The sequence below is a fragment of the Physella acuta genome, unplaced genomic scaffold (genome assembly GCF_028476545.2).
Source record: "Physella acuta isolate Inbredline_101_S28 unplaced genomic scaffold, ASM2847654v3 ptg000972l, whole genome shotgun sequence".
Classification (NCBI taxonomy): domain Eukaryota; kingdom Metazoa; phylum Mollusca; class Gastropoda; family Physidae; genus Physella; species Physella acuta.
The window spans coordinates 513,191-531,305 of NW_026732489.1; the positions used below are offsets into that span (position 1 = coordinate 513,191).

At 43.0% G+C, this 18,115-nt stretch overlaps 1 long non-coding RNA gene across 1 annotated transcript in view; it reads right to left on the reverse strand.

The window, feature by feature from the left end:
* The window catches only part of LOC131954102 (uncharacterized), a 71,488-nt gene extending 54,796 nt beyond the window's left edge, over positions 1–16,692 (reverse strand). The window contains exon 1 of the long non-coding RNA XR_009388734.1: positions 16,609–16,692. This is a non-coding gene — a long non-coding RNA (uncharacterized LOC131954102). The remainder of the gene's footprint in view (positions 1–16,608) is intronic.
* Positions 16,693–18,115: the final 1,423 nt, after the last annotated feature.

An 18,115-nucleotide genomic window follows, 5' to 3' on the forward strand; every position in this document is an offset into this window, starting at 1 on the left:
CTAGTGTGTGTGTGTGTGTTTTGATGTTAGTGTGTATGTGTGTATTAATATGAATATGTGTAACAGCGATCTTATACAAGGTTAATACAGCTTTGTACGATCACCTCCCTTATTTTAATACACGGTTTGTATGGATCACCTCCCCTGTTTTAATACACAGTTTGTATGATCACCTCCCCTGTTTTAATACACGGTTTGTATGATTACCTCCCCTGTGCCAGCAAGGGAGTCAACCCTGGCACCATTCATCATTCGCAGAGAATGTACTCATTAACCCCGGCGTTACTCAATCAGACACGTCCTTTTGTCGCCGCACGTGTGTGTGTGTGGTCAGGGGGACGGGCACGTTCATTAGCATAAAGTCATATCTGATGACGTCGCAAAGTCAAATCTGATGACGTCACAAACTCTAAGCTGATGACGTCACAAAGTCTAATCTGATGACGTCACAAAGTCTAATCTGATGACGTCACAAAGTCACATTCTGATGACGTCATAAAGTCACATCTAATGACGTCATAAAGTTATATCTGATGACGTCACAAAGTCTTATCTGATGACGTCACAAAGTCAGCTGATGAATCTAAAAATACGTTAATAATCTTATTCCTGAAAGTACTGAAGATGAATGACGAATTTTTATAGGGCCAAACACCCAACATTTTGTGGGCATTGTGGACCCTAAATCCAACATTTTGTGGACCCAACACCCAACATTTTGTGGCCATTGTGGACCCTACATCCAACATTTTGTGGGGCAAACAACCAAACTTTCCCGTCCGGTTTAGCTGAAGCTATTTTAGACTAAAATTTATTGATCTGGTAAGCCCTCGAAATGTTGGATACCCAGAAGAAAAGTCCCCTCCCGACAGACCCCCCCCCCTCCCAACAGACCCCCGTCCCTGGGTTAAAGCGGCAATAACGGGGTCACCTCAACATCCGGTCTAGGGGTGGGGTGGTGTGGGGGTGAGTTGGATATAGTTATCCTTTCAACCTAGATCGACTGACTTGCCTAAAAAACAGATAGTTCATTGTTAGGGAAGGGGGGGGGGGGGTGATTATTAGCGCGCGTGTACGCGGGGGGAGGGTGTGGAGAAGTCTGTTGGAGCACGTCTGGCTTCGTTTCTTACCCCCCACCCCCCACCCCCACCCCCACCAAACTGCCCGAGGCCCAGTCGCTTTAAAGCTACCAGAGTCGATTGTTTTCTTCGACGGATTGTGTCTCATGGGTCTCTAGGGTTGCTAGCATGGGTCTCTAGGGTTTTTAACATGGGTCTCTAGGGTTGCTAACATGGGTCTCTAGGGTTGCTAACATGGGTCTCTAGGGTTGTTAACATGGGTCTCTAGGGTTGTTAACATGGGTCTCTAGGGTTGCTAACATGGGTCTCTAGGGTTGTTAACATGGGTCTCTAGGGTTGTTAACATGGGTCTCTAGGGTTGTTAACATGGGTCTCTAGGGTTGTTAACATGGGTCTCTAGGGTTGTTAACATGGGTCTCTAGGGTTGCTAACATAGGTCTCTAGGGTTGCTAACATGGGTCTCTAGGGTTGCTAACATGGGTCTCTAGGGTTGCTAACATGGGTCTCTAGGGTTGCTAACATGGGTCTCTAGGGTTGTTAACATGGGTCTCTAGGGTTGCTAACATGGGTCTCTAGGGTTGTTAACATGGGTCTCTAGGGTTGCTAACATGGGTCTCTAAGATAGTTGATGTTTAAGAAGCTGGAAGAATTGGTACGACAATGATGGATGATAAAACTCTACAGCCCTATGACTAGTTTGAAATAAAGACATACAAGAGCAATGATTAAATATGAGGTATTCACATAAGTATCCAATCGATTACATATTCCTTGCCCTTCATGTACACATAACATGGTCAACTGTGTATACATTACACAGTCCTTTGTGTACAAATTGTTTTAATCAATACGCTGGTGCGCCAAATGCCTCTGACATGTAGACACCTGTGACGTCAACCATTCAGGTAATGACGTCAGCCGTACAGGTAATGAGGACGGCAAATCAAATATCACAAGATCGAATTTCAACAACAAAGATTTCAATTATAATTTTAATTAATTTTAATTTTAATTAAAAGGCAAAAAGCTCTGACCAGAAGGAAACGAGAAAAGAACTCACGCGCATGGTTTTAGACCCGCACGTCCATCTGACACTGCCGTGCACGTCCATCTGACACTGCCGTGCACGTCCATATGTCATGCCGTGCACGTACTGACGGTTGTGAGTAAAACAAAGTGGAGCTAATTCATGCAACATTAGCTTTCACTCAGGGGACTTAACTCACTCACAACTTGGACAGGTGCTGGCAGATAATGGGTGCAACATGCCTGCGTGTGTTGAGTGGTGGCGGGATGGTTGACACAGTAGTCCCGGGTTGACACGCCAACCTATGGGGGGTTGACACGCCAAACTGTGGGGGGTTGACACGCCAACCTGTGGGAGGGTTGACACGCCAAACTGTGGGGGGGGGAGGGGTTGACACGCCAACCTGTGGGGGGTTGACACGCCAACCTATGGGGGGAGAGGGGTTGACACGCCAACCTGTGGGGGTTGACACGCCAACCTATAGGGGGGGAGGGGTTGACACGCCAACCTGTGGGGGTTGACACGCCAACCTGTGGGGGGGGGGGGGGGGTTGACACGCCAAACTGTGGGGGGGAGGGGTTGACACGCCAACCTGTGGGGGGTTGACACGCCAACCTATGGAGGGAGAGAGGGTTGACACGCCAACCTGTGAGGGGTTGACACGCCAACCTGTGGGAGGGTTGACACGCCAACCTGTGGGAGGGTTGACATGCCAACCTATGGGTGGAGGGGGTTGACATACCAACCTTTGGGTTTGACATCCAAACTTTGTAAGGTTCAACTAGAGACAACCAGCTAACGACATCTTAGGTCAAATTTGGTAGGTAAAACTTCACGTTCGTAGGCAAAACTTCACGTTCGTAGGCAAAACTTCACGTTCGTAGGCAAAACTTCACGTTCGTAGGCAAAACTTCACGTTCGTAGGCAAAACTTCACGTGCGTAGGCAAAACTTCACGTTCGTAGGCAAAACTTCACGTGCGTAGGCAAAACTTCACGTGCGTAGGCAAAACTTCACGTGCGTAGGCAAAACTTCACGTGCGTAGGCAAAACTTCACGTGCGTAGGCAAAACTTCACGTGCGTAGGCAAAACTTCACGTGCGTAGGCAAAACTTCACGTGCGTAGGCAAAACTTCACGTGCGTAGGCAAAACTTCACGTGCGTAGGCAAACAGACTATATGTACTAGATAAATCTAAATACAAATACATGAGTAAATATATAAACATACACACACACACACATATATATATATATATATATATATATATATATATATATATATATATATATATATATATATATATGTGTGTGTGTGCGTGTGTTTGTGTGTTTGTGTGTATACTATATCTAGCGAGGTCTACACGTATGAAGACGTGTGAGTGTGTGTGTTTGTGTGTATGCTATATCTAGCGAGGTCTACACGTATGAAGACGGCGCCAAGTACATGTAGACTTGTTGTGTGAGGTTCAGCAAAGGTCACGTGATTAAGGATATTTAATGAGCGATATTGGTTAATGTCGGCACTTTTAGCGGTAATTAACAGAAAACACATCACGTGATATGTGTATCACGTGATACACATATCACAAGCGGAAATGTCACGTCAATCACGGATCACGTTGATTGACGCATGCGTGTTGGGCAGATGTTTTTTTTTTACAGAATATAGCCTGAATAAATCAAAATACACCGGGTAAATTACCCCCTCCCCCCTCCTCACCCCCACCTCAACAGCCTTCCATCTGTAACACCATCCCAACCCTACTCAGTTTAGGTCAACGCCCTCTACCCCCCCCCCCCCCCACCCCCCACTCTACTCAATCGTGTTTTCCGTTCACGCTACATAGATAATAGACAGACAAACAGACAAACATACAGACAGACAAACAAATAGACAGACAAACAGACAAACATACAGACAGACAAACAAATAGACAGACAAATAGACATACAAAGAGACTGACATACAGACATAAAAACAAACAGAGTTACAGACAGACAGACATACAGACAGACACATAAACAGACCGGACACAGAAGATAGACGTGGACACCAGAACACAAGTTTGACAACATGACAGCGTTTGACAACATGACAGCGCAGTGCATCTTGGGCTCGCTGCGTGAGTTGACGCAGGTGACATGTCAGGTGACACCTGTGTAAGGGCGTTACATAACTTACACACACGTGTGAGGGTGTTACATAACTTACACAGGTGTGTGAAGGTGTTACATCACCCACACACCTGTGTGAGGGCGTTACATCACTCACACACCTGTGTGAGAGCGTTACATCACCCACACACCTGTGTGAGGGTGTTACATCACCCACACACCTGTGTGAGGGTGTTACATCACTCACACACCTGTGTGAGGGTGTTACATCACCCACACACCTGTGTGAGGGTGTTACATCACCCACACACCTGTGTGAGGGTGTTACATCACCCACACACCTGTGTGAGGGCGTTACATCACCCACACACCTGTGTGATGCCATGTGTTACACAACGCACACAGCGTCTGAGATATTCAAATGTATTCGGTGTGGTAGGTTTTCAGTGTAGCCTCAAACATCACTGTGGATGGCGGTGTGGATGAGGGAGGGGGGACGTGGCGGATAAAGACGGGGGGGGGGGCTGAGAAGGCAGCAGCTAGAGGCCCCCGATTTCTTCTTAAAAACAATATAAAATTATAATTTCCTACAGACTTTGTTAAAGTTGACCACACACAGACATAACATAAAGTTGACCAAAAAAAAAAGCGCAAGTGAATTTATAAAGTACTAATAATATTCCGCACTATTATGCACATTTTGTTTGGCGTTCACTTGATGTGCGATTCTTTTTTCTACGAGATTTTATTCTATTTTAAAAAGTTTAAGTATTTAAAATGGATTAAAAATCATGTCTATAGCCCGAGTTGCCATCCCCTGTATTTTTATGTTCGTATATTCGAGAAAGTTTAGGGGAGATCACTCCCGGTTTATTATTTTATAGATTTATCAAGGATGTAAGCAAAGTATAACGGGTGTAAGCAAATTACTCAGAACGTAAATGATACTACTCAAGTATTAAAGATGGGTTTCAAAAATATGTTCCTGCTAGTTTCACCATTTTAACATAAACCAATTTTTGTCATATTAAAATTTCAAACGCATCATTTTGTGTATCAGTAAACGATTGGACTAATTGAGTTTTTGCCAGTACACGGAATATGTTGCTAGTGTTGAAATCATGTCATTACTCATCAGATGTCCACTTGATATGGCTTGAGAATTTTTTGTTTTCCTTCACCTCTATCGTCTGCTCGGTTGGTTAGTGCTACATAGATCTAGATCTATTCGTTTCTTTGGTTGGCTAGTGCTACATAGATCTAGATCTATTCGTTTCTTTGGTTGGTTAGTGCTACATAGATCTAGACCTATTCGTTTCTTTGTTTTCTGATAGATTCGAACTCATTTCTGTTTTTCACATGCTAGTACGGATATCCAACCTTACAAAACAAAATAAGTGCTATCTAGCTGGATATAAATTTAGCCATACCACTTACAGCAGCGTTTTTTACGTTCAAGATTTATTTCAACCATTTTAAAAATGCCTGAAATGCTTAAATTAAAGTAATTCAAATTTTATGTTTGAAACTAGTTCTTAAATCAAATGAAAAATCACACACACACACACACACACACACATATATATATATATATATATATATATATATATATATATATATATATATATATATATATATATATATATATATATATATATATATATATATATATATATATTCCGGTTTAATCCGCTATGACGAGATGACTGAATGATTGAACTTGTGACAATCTTAATGATTGAACTTGTGACAATCTTAATGATTGAACTTGTGACAATCTTAATGACTGAACTTGTGACAATCTTAATGATTGAACTGATAATCTTGATGATTGAATGACGGATACTTAATGACTTGATTGGGAGTCTATCCCAATTAAACGGTTGACACACTTTCTATGTGAGAACACAACTTGACCCACACACCTAAACCCACACAACTTAACCCACACACCTAAACCCACACAACTTAACCCACACAACTTAACCCACACACCTAAACCCACACAACTTAACCCACACAACTTAACCCACACAACTTAACCCACACAACTAAACCCACACAACTTAACCCACACAACTTAACCCACACACCTAAACCCACACAACTTAACCCACACAACTTAACCCACACAACTTAACCCACACAACTTAACCCACACAACTTAACCCACACAACTTGACCCACACAACTTGACCCACACAACTTAACGCGCTAAATATCAGAAGCACCCAGAGAAAACACATTCCGGCATCCGGCAAACTCCGGCAGCCGGTCATGTTTGGGGAACATTTACGGCTTTTTAATGTGAGCTTCTGTTTGGTTTTAATGTCGGGGGGGGGGGGGGGAAGGGGGGGGGCATGCACACACACACACACATAACAATCACAGTTGGGGGGGGGGAAGGGTGGTGTTTAATTGTGATGAAATGTGATTAAAGTAATTAGGACCTGTGGTTTAATTAATGGCTGCTTGATTGGATGGTTGATATCAAGTTGATTGGATGGTTGATATCAGGTTGATTGGATGGTTGATATCATGTTGATTGGATAGTTGATATAGTGTTGATTGGATGGTTGATATCAGGTTGATTGGATGATTGATATCAGGTTGATTGGATGGTTGATATCAGGTTGATTGGATGGTTGATATCAGGTTGATTGGATGGTTGATTGGATGGTTGAGATCATGTTGATTGGATGGTTGATATCGTGTTGATTGGATGGTTGATATCGTGTTGATTGGATGGTTGATATCAGGTTGATTGGATGGTTGATTGGATGGTTGATTGGATGGTTGATATCATGTTGATTGGATGGTTGATATCAGGTTGATTGGATGGTTGATTGGATGGTTGATATCATGTTGATTGGATGGTTGATATCAGGTTAATTGGATGGTTGATTGGATGGTTGATATCATGTTGATTGGATGGTTGATATCAGGTTGATTGGATGGTTGATTGGATGGTTGATATCATGTTGATTGGATGGTTGGTTGGATGGTTGATTGGATGGTTGAGTGGATGGTTGATTGGATGGTTAATATCAGGTTGATTGGATGGTTGATTGGATGGTTGATTGGATGGCTGATATCATGTTGATTGGATGGTTGATATCAGGTTGATTGGATGGTTGATATCATGTTGATTGGATGGTTGATATCATGTTGATTGGATGGTTGATATCAGGCCAGTGCACGTGTACTGTTGATAAACGTTGATTTATGCTAGTGTGTGTGTGTGTGTTTTGATGTTAGTGTGTATGTGTGTATTAATATGAATATGTGTAACAGCGATCTTATACAAGGTTAATACAGCTTTGTACGATCACCTCCCTTATTTTAATACACGGTTTGTATGGATCACCTCCCCTGTTTTAATACACAGTTTGTATGATCACCTCCCCTGTTTTAATACACGGTTTGTATGATTACCTCCCCTGTGCCAGCAAGGGAGTCAACCCTGGCACCATTCATCATTCGCAGAGAATGTACTCATTAACCCCGGCGTTACTCAATCAGACACGTCCTTTTGTCGCCGCACGTGTGTGTGTGTGGTCAGGGGGACGGGCACGTTCATTAGCATAAAGTCATATCTGATGACGTCGCAAAGTCAAATCTGATGACGTCACAAACTCTAAGCTGATGACGTCACAAAGTCTAATCTGATGACGTCACAAAGTCTAATCTGATGACGTCACAAAGTCACATTCTGATGACGTCATAAAGTCACATCTAATGACGTCATAAAGTTATATCTGATGACGTCACAAAGTCTTATCTGATGACGTCACAAAGTCAGCTGATGAATCTAAAAATACGTTAATAATCTTATTCCTGAAAGTACTGAAGATGAATGACGAATTTTTATAGGGCCAAACACCCAACATTTTGTGGGCATTGTGGACCCTAAATCCAACATTTTGTGGACCCAACACCCAACATTTTGTGGCCATTGTGGACCCTACATCCAACATTTTGTGGGGCAAACAACCAAACTTTCCCGTCCGGTTTAGCTGAAGCTATTTTAGACTAAAATTTATTGATCTGGTAAGCCCTCGAAATGTTGGATACCCAGAAGAAAAGTCCCCTCCCGACAGACCCCCCCCCCCTCCCAACAGACCCCCGTCCCTGGGTTAAAGCGGCAATAACGGGGTCACCTCAACATCCGGTCTAGGGGTGGGGTGGTGTGGGGGTGAGTTGGATATAGTTATCCTTTCAACCTAGATCGACTGACTTGCCTAAAAAACAGATAGTTCATTGTTAGGGAAGGGGGGGGGGGTGATTATTAGCGCGCGTGTACGCGGGGGGAGGGTGTGGAGAAGTCTGTTGGAGCACGTCTGGCTTCGTTTCTTACCCCCCACCCCCCACCCCCACCCCCACCAAACTGCCCGAGGCCCAGTCGCTTTAAAGCTACCAGAGTCGATTGTTTTCTTCGACGGATTGTGTCTCATGGGTCTCTAGGGTTGCTAGCATGGGTCTCTAGGGTTTTTAACATGGGTCTCTAGGGTTGCTAACATGGGTCTCTAGGGTTGCTAACATGGGTCTCTAGGGTTGTTAACATGGGTCTCTAGGGTTGTTAACATGGGTCTCTAGGGTTGCTAACATGGGTCTCTAGGGTTGTTAACATGGGTCTCTAGGGTTGTTAACATGGGTCTCTAGGGTTGTTAACATGGGTCTCTAGGGTTGTTAACATGGGTCTCTAGGGTTGTTAACATGGGTCTCTAGGGTTGCTAACATAGGTCTCTAGGGTTGCTAACATGGGTCTCTAGGGTTGCTAACATGGGTCTCTAGGGTTGCTAACATGGGTCTCTAGGGTTGCTAACATGGGTCTCTAGGGTTGTTAACATGGGTCTCTAGGGTTGCTAACATGGGTCTCTAGGGTTGTTAACATGGGTCTCTAGGGTTGCTAACATGGGTCTCTAAGATAGTTGATGTTTAAGAAGCTGGAAGAATTGGTACGACAATGATGGATGATAAAACTCTACAGCCCTATGACTAGTTTGAAATAAAGACATACAAGAGCAATGATTAAATATGAGGTATTCACATAAGTATCCAATCGATTACATATTCCTTGCCCTTCATGTACACATAACATGGTCAACTGTGTATACATTACACAGTCCTTTGTGTACAAATTGTTTTAATCAATACGCTGGTGCGCCAAATGCCTCTGACATGTAGACACCTGTGACGTCAACCATTCAGGTAATGACGTCAGCCGTACAGGTAATGAGGACGGCAAATCAAATATCACAAGATCGAATTTCAACAACAAAGATTTCAATTATAATTTTAATTAATTTTAATTTTAATTAAAAGGCAAAAAGCTCTGACCAGAAGGAAACGAGAAAAGAACTCACGCGCATGGTTTTAGACCCGCACGTCCATCTGACACTGCCGTGCACGTCCATCTGACACTGCCGTGCACGTCCATATGTCATGCCGTGCACGTACTGACGGTTGTGAGTAAAACAAAGTGGAGCTAATTCATGCAACATTAGCTTTCACTCAGGGGACTTAACTCACTCACAACTTGGACAGGTGCTGGCAGATAATGGGTGCAACATGCCTGCGTGTGTTGAGTGGTGGCGGGATGGTTGACACAGTAGTCCCGGGTTGACACGCCAACCTATGGGGGGTTGACACGCCAAACTGTGGGGGGTTGACACGCCAACCTGTGGGAGGGTTGACACGCCAAACTGTGGGGGGGGGAGGGGTTGACACGCCAACCTGTGGGGGGTTGACACGCCAACCTATGGGGGGAGAGGGGTTGACACGCCAACCTGTGGGGGTTGACACGCCAACCTATAGGGGGGGAGGGGTTGACACGCCAACCTGTGGGGGTTGACACGCCAACCTGTGGGGGGGGGGGGGGGGTTGACACGCCAAACTGTGGGGGGGAGGGGTTGACACGCCAACCTGTGGGGGGTTGACACGCCAACCTATGGAGGGAGAGAGGGTTGACACGCCAACCTGTGAGGGGTTGACACGCCAACCTGTGGGAGGGTTGACACGCCAACCTGTGGGAGGGTTGACATGCCAACCTATGGGTGGAGGGGGTTGACATACCAACCTTTGGGTTTGACATCCAAACTTTGTAAGGTTCAACTAGAGACAACCAGCTAACGACATCTTAGGTCAAATTTGGTAGGTAAAACTTCACGTTCGTAGGCAAAACTTCACGTTCGTAGGCAAAACTTCACGTTCGTAGGCAAAACTTCACGTTCGTAGGCAAAACTTCACGTTCGTAGGCAAAACTTCACGTGCGTAGGCAAAACTTCACGTTCGTAGGCAAAACTTCACGTGCGTAGGCAAAACTTCACGTGCGTAGGCAAAACTTCACGTGCGTAGGCAAAACTTCACGTGCGTAGGCAAAACTTCACGTGCGTAGGCAAAACTTCACGTGCGTAGGCAAAACTTCACGTGCGTAGGCAAAACTTCACGTGCGTAGGCAAAACTTCACGTGCGTAGGCAAAACTTCACGTGCGTAGGCAAACAGACTATATGTACTAGATAAATCTAAATACAAATACATGAGTAAATATATAAACATACACACACACACACATATATATATATATATATATATATATATATATATATATATATATATATATATATATATATATATATATATATGTGTGTGTGTGCGTGTGTTTGTGTGTTTGTGTGTATACTATATCTAGCGAGGTCTACACGTATGAAGACGTGTGAGTGTGTGTGTTTGTGTGTATGCTATATCTAGCGAGGTCTACACGTATGAAGACGGCGCCAAGTACATGTAGACTTGTTGTGTGAGGTTCAGCAAAGGTCACGTGATTAAGGATATTTAATGAGCGATATTGGTTAATGTCGGCACTTTTAGCGGTAATTAACAGAAAACACATCACGTGATATGTGTATCACGTGATACACATATCACAAGCGGAAATGTCACGTCAATCACGGATCACGTTGATTGACGCATGCGTGTTGGGCAGATGTTTTTTTTTTACAGAATATAGCCTGAATAAATCAAAATACACCGGGTAAATTACCCCCTCCCCCCTCCTCACCCCCACCTCAACAGCCTTCCATCTGTAACACCATCCCAACCCTACTCAGTTTAGGTCAACGCCCTCTACCCCCCCCCCCCCCCCCACCCCCCACTCTACTCAATCGTGTTTTCCGTTCACGCTACATAGATAATAGACAGACAAACAGACAAACATACAGACAGACAAACAAATAGACAGACAAACAGACAAACATACAGACAGACAAACAAATAGACAGACAAATAGACATACAAAGAGACTGACATACAGACATAAAAACAAACAGAGTTACAGACAGACAGACATACAGACAGACACATAAACAGACCGGACACAGAAGATAGACGTGGACACCAGAACACAAGTTTGACAACATGACAGCGTTTGACAACATGACAGCGCAGTGCATCTTGGGCTCGCTGCGTGAGTTGACGCAGGTGACATGTCAGGTGACACCTGTGTAAGGGCGTTACATAACTTACACACACGTGTGAGGGTGTTACATAACTTACACAGGTGTGTGAAGGTGTTACATCACCCACACACCTGTGTGAGGGCGTTACATCACTCACACACCTGTGTGAGAGCGTTACATCACCCACACACCTGTGTGAGGGTGTTACATCACCCACACACCTGTGTGAGGGTGTTACATCACTCACACACCTGTGTGAGGGTGTTACATCACCCACACACCTGTGTGAGGGTGTTACATCACCCACACACCTGTGTGAGGGTGTTACATCACCCACACACCTGTGTGAGGGCGTTACATCACCCACACACCTGTGTGATGCCATGTGTTACACAACGCACACAGCGTCTGAGATATTCAAATGTATTCGGTGTGGTAGGTTTTCAGTGTAGCCTCAAACATCACTGTGGATGGCGGTGTGGATGAGGGAGGGGGGACGTGGCGGATAAAGACGGGGGGGGGGGCTGAGAAGGCAGCAGCTAGAGGCCCCCGATTTCTTCTTAAAAACAATATAAAATTATAATTTCCTACAGACTTTGTTAAAGTTGACCACACACAGACATAACATAAAGTTGACCAAAAAAAAAAGCGCAAGTGAATTTATAAAGTACTAATAATATTCCGCACTATTATGCACATTTTGTTTGGCGTTCACTTGATGTGCGATTCTTTTTTCTACGAGATTTTATTCTATTTTAAAAAGTTTAAGTATTTAAAATGGATTAAAAATCATGTCTATAGCCCGAGTTGCCATCCCCTGTATTTTTATGTTCGTATATTCGAGAAAGTTTAGGGGAGATCACTCCCGGTTTATTATTTTATAGATTTATCAAGGATGTAAGCAAAGTATAACGGGTGTAAGCAAATTACTCAGAACGTAAATGATACTACTCAAGTATTAAAGATGGGTTTCAAAAATATGTTCCTGCTAGTTTCACCATTTTAACATAAACCAATTTTTGTCATATTAAAATTTCAAACGCATCATTTTGTGTATCAGTAAACGATTGGACTAATTGAGTTTTTGCCAGTACACGGAATATGTTGCTAGTGTTGAAATCATGTCATTACTCATCAGATGTCCACTTGATATGGCTTGAGAATTTTTTGTTTTCCTTCACCTCTATCGTCTGCTCGGTTGGTTAGTGCTACATAGATCTAGATCTATTCGTTTCTTTGGTTGGCTAGTGCTACATAGATCTAGATCTATTCGTTTCTTTGGTTGGTTAGTGCTACATAGATCTAGACCTATTCGTTTCTTTGTTTTCTGATAGATTCGAACTCATTTCTGTTTTTCACATGCTAGTACGGATATCCAACCTTACAAAACAAAATAAGTGCTATCTAGCTGGATATAAATTTAGCCATACCACTTACAGCAGCGTTTTTTACGTTCAAGATTTATTTCAACCATTTTAAAAATGCCTGAAATGCTTAAATTAAAGTAATTCAAATTTTATGTTTGAAACTAGTTCTTAAATCAAATGAAAAATCACACACACACACACACACACACATATATATATATATATATATATATATATATATATATATATATATATATATATATATATATATATATATATATATATATATATATATATATTCCGGTTTAATCCGCTATGACGAGATGACTGAATGATTGAACTTGTGACAATCTTAATGATTGAACTTGTGACAATCTTAATGATTGAACTTGTGACAATCTTAATGACTGAACTTGTGACAATCTTAATGATTGAACTGATAATCTTGATGATTGAATGACGGATACTTAATGACTTGATTGGGAGTCTATCCCAATTAAACGGTTGACACACTTTCTATGTGAGAACACAACTTGACCCACACACCTAAACCCACACAACTTAACCCACACACCTAAACCCACACAACTTAACCCACACAACTTAACCCACACACCTAAACCCACACAACTTAACCCACACAACTTAACCCACACAACTTAACCCACACAACTAAACCCACACAACTTAACCCACACAACTTAACCCACACACCTAAACCCACACAACTTAACCCACACAACTTAACCCACACAACTTAACTTACACAACTTAACCCACACAACTAAACCCACACAACTTAACCCACACAACTTAACCCACACAACTTAACCCACACAACTTGACCCACACAACTTAACTTACACAACTTAACCCACACAACTAAACCCACACAACTTAACCCACACAACTAAACCCACACAACTGAACCCACACAGCTAAACCCACACAACCCACACAACTTAACCCACACAACTTAACCCACACAACTTGACCCACACAACTTAACCCACACAACTTAACCCACACAACTTAACCCACACAACTTAACCCACACAACTAAACCCACACAACTTGACCCACACAACCCACACAACTTAACCCACACAACTTAACCCACACAACTTAACCCACACAACCCACACAACTTAACCCATACAACCCACACAAGTAAACCCACACAACTTAACCCACACAACTTAACCCACACAACCCACACAACTTAACCCACACAACTTAACCCACACAACCCACACAAGTAAACCCACACAACTTAACCCACACAACTTAACCCACACAACCCACACAACTTAACCCACACAACTTAACCCACACAACTTGACCTACCTTTACCGAAACATTTTAAAATCTCGGTATATGACCCCTATGTTTCTCATTTTCCCTAACACATTTCTAGCCCCCCCCCCCCCCCCATATTTGAAGTTGAATGTTAAATTGAAAAATTCACCAATGTCTATTTTTAATCTGCGGCCGACAATCTTGTATTGATTGGGGACACAGCGAAAAAAAATTGATTTTTTAAAAAGTTGATCTTACAATAATTGTCTGGCTCTATGCTAGTTACTGATGCACGTCTGGTGGGTCTGGGGGTGGGGGGAGGGGCGCCTGGGGGGGGGGGTGCTTGCATGTACCACAATCAGTTGCTGGCAAAAGTGCACAAGGTGAAGTAGAGTTTTTTTAGAATTTGTGCTACTGGAAAGATGTGGGTGGGGTCGGTAGTTGTGGGCAGGGATGAGTGGTGTGGGTAGGTGTGACTTGGGGTGGGGGTTGGTGTTTAGTGACTTCGATATTGTAGAAAAAAAGAAGGCATATTTATAAATAAATTAACTGTGTCGTTAGTTAGTTATGTGTGTAATGAGTTGTGTCGTTAATGAGATGTGTCATTTCTGATTTGCGTCGTTGTTCAATGAGTTACGACATTAATAGGTTGTGTCTGTCATTAGCTCTCCTTTTAATGAGTTGATTAACTCAACATTAGCATGGACATTCAATAACTTAATCATTTTATTATTTTGTCGGAACAGTTCGTTTGTCGCAATTTATTTTTGGCTTTAACATACGCTCCAACATTTTAACACACGCACAAAAATTTAAAATTCATCAATAGAATAAAATTAAAAATATTTTAACATGCACAAATATTTCGCATATTTACATGCGCAAATATTTTAAAAACTTTAAAAACACACAAAATATTTGAGCAGACAAGGGGACCAACACACCATGACCTAGACACTAGGACCTAGACAATAGGACCTAGACACTAGGACCTAGACACTAGGACCTAGACACTAGGACCTAGACACTAGGACCTAGACACTAGGACCTAGACACTAGGACCTAGACACTAGGACCTAGACACTAGGACCTAGACAATAGGACCTAGACACTAGGACCTAGACACTAGGACCTAGACACTAGGACCTAGACAATAGGACCTAGACACTAGGACCTAGACAATAGGACCTAGACACTAGAACCTAGACACTAGGACCTAGACACTAGGACCTAGACACTAGGACCTAGACACTAGGACCTAGACACTAGGACCAAGACACTAGGACCTAGACACTAGGACCTAGACACCAGGACCTAGACACTAGGACCTAGACAACAGGACCTAGACACTAGGACCTAGACACAAGGACCTAGACAACATGAGTGTTATGGCCAGCCTTTGATTTTTTGATGTCAAGTCTCTCGGTTATTGAACTTGAACACTTGTTCAATCTTTGATTGATGTTCGATTGATGTTCGATTTATGTTCGATTGATGTTCGATTGATGTTCGATTAGTGAGATCGACGGCCAGCTTTGTTGTATGTTGGTCTTTGATCCAACATTTAATTATAAAACTACTTTTACATACAAAAATCAAAGTACACTTTTGATTGTACAATCAAAGCATAGATTGTATAATACAATCAAAGCATAAATTGTATAACACAATCAATCCAAAGATTGTACAACATAATCCAAAGATTGTACAATACATTACAGAGATTGAGCGACACAATCCAAAGATTGTACGACACAATCCAAAGATTGTATGACACAATCCAAAGATTGTACAACACAATCCAAAGATTGTACAACACATTCCTCTACATGCGATGAAGGTTGAAACACCCAGACGCCCCCCCCCCCCCACCTTGGTGTCGTGTCGTACCCCACTCTTTAATTAGGAGCGCCCGATTACAATTTTAAGGCACTATTTAATGAGCTCTCTAATTAGCGCCCGATTATAATTTAAGACACTATTTAATGAGTTCTCTCAAATTAGATTTGTGTGCCGTTATTCTGTTTGAAAGATTCAATATAAGACGTACTATCGAGAGTTATGTCATGATTTTACATTGATCACATTTTGTACTATCGAGAGTTATGTCATGATTTTATATTGATCACATTTCGTATGATAATTAGCTCAGAATATTTTGATGATTATAAATGAAAGATTAAGTTAAAACCACAGCTAAGCTAACCAAACACATCATAACCCTAACCCAGTCAACAAACAAACAAACAAACAAACAAATTACCTTGGGGGTGAGCTCGTTTAATCCAGTGCTGGACGCGCGTGAGTATCCCAAGCTCGTGCACGGTGCCGTCTGGCGCTGGTGCCAGCCCCACGTCGTACTCACGGCATGGGCGCGTCAGGCGTGCTGGAACTGCTCGCTGTAACTGTGGGTGAGCGAGGGGTGGGGAGCGAGGGGTGGGGGGTAGGGGGTGGGGAGATAAATGTGTTGACTATTGGAATACAGCGATGCGGGCATGGGGTGGGGGTAGTTAGGGGGGTGGGTGTGTGATACTTTAAGCCATCCAATCCAAACAAATTTATAATTTAATCCGACTGGCCGCGGGACGAATGTACAGCAACATCAAGCCATCACACTCGCAGCAACAACATTTCTCTCTCGTCTAATGTGGGACTTTTTTTTTTACAGGGGAATCTTGCGCACAAATAACATTTTTATTTACCAGCAGTCGCTATACATTGGTAAAGTAATTAGTGGTACAGTGATTAGGGGTACAGTGACTAGGGGTACAGTGACTAGTGGTACAGTGACTAGGGGTACAGTGACTAGGGGTACATTGGTACAATGACTAGTGGTACAGTGACTAGTGGTACAGTGACTAGTGGTACAGTGACTAGGGGTACAGTGACTAGGGGTACAGTGACTAGTGGTACAGTGACTAGGGGTACAGTGACTAGGGGTACAGTGATTAGTGATACATTGGTACAATGACTAGTGGTACAGTGACTAGGGGTACAGTGACTAGGGGTACAGTGACTAGGGGTACAGTGACTAGGGGTACAGTGACTAGTGGTACAGTGACTAGTGGTACAGTGGTAAAGTGACTAGTGGTACAGTGACTAGTGGTACAGTGACTAGTGGTACAGTGGTACAGTGACTAGTGGTACAGTGACTAGTGGTACAGTGGTACAGTGACTAGTGGTACAGTGACTAGTGGTACAGTGGTACAGTGACTAGTGGTACAGTGACTAGTGGTACAGTGACTAGTGGTACAGTGACTAGTGGTACAGTGACTAGTGGTACATTGGTACAATGACTAGTGGTACAGTGACTAGTGGTACAGTGACTAGTGGTACAGTGGTACAGTGACTAGTGGTGCAGTGACTAGTGGTACAGTGACTAGGGGTACAGTGGTACAGTGACTAGTGGTACAGTGACTAGTGGTACAGTGGTACAGTGACTAGTGGTACAGTGACTAGGGGTACATTGGTACAATGACTAGTGGTACAGTGACTAGTGGTACAGTGACTAGTGGTACAGTGACTAGGGGTACAGTGACTAGGGGTACACTGGTACAGTGACTAGTGGTACAGTGACTAGTGGTACACTGACTAGTGGTACACTGACTAGTGGTACAGTGACTAGGGGTACAGTGACTAGTGGTACAGTGACTAGGGGTACACTGGTACAAAGACTAGTGGTACAGTGTCTATTCTCTTCAGTCTGAAGATGTGTCTGGTTTAAATCCGTGAATTCAACCGACGAAAATCTTTGACCTTCCCTGACGTCA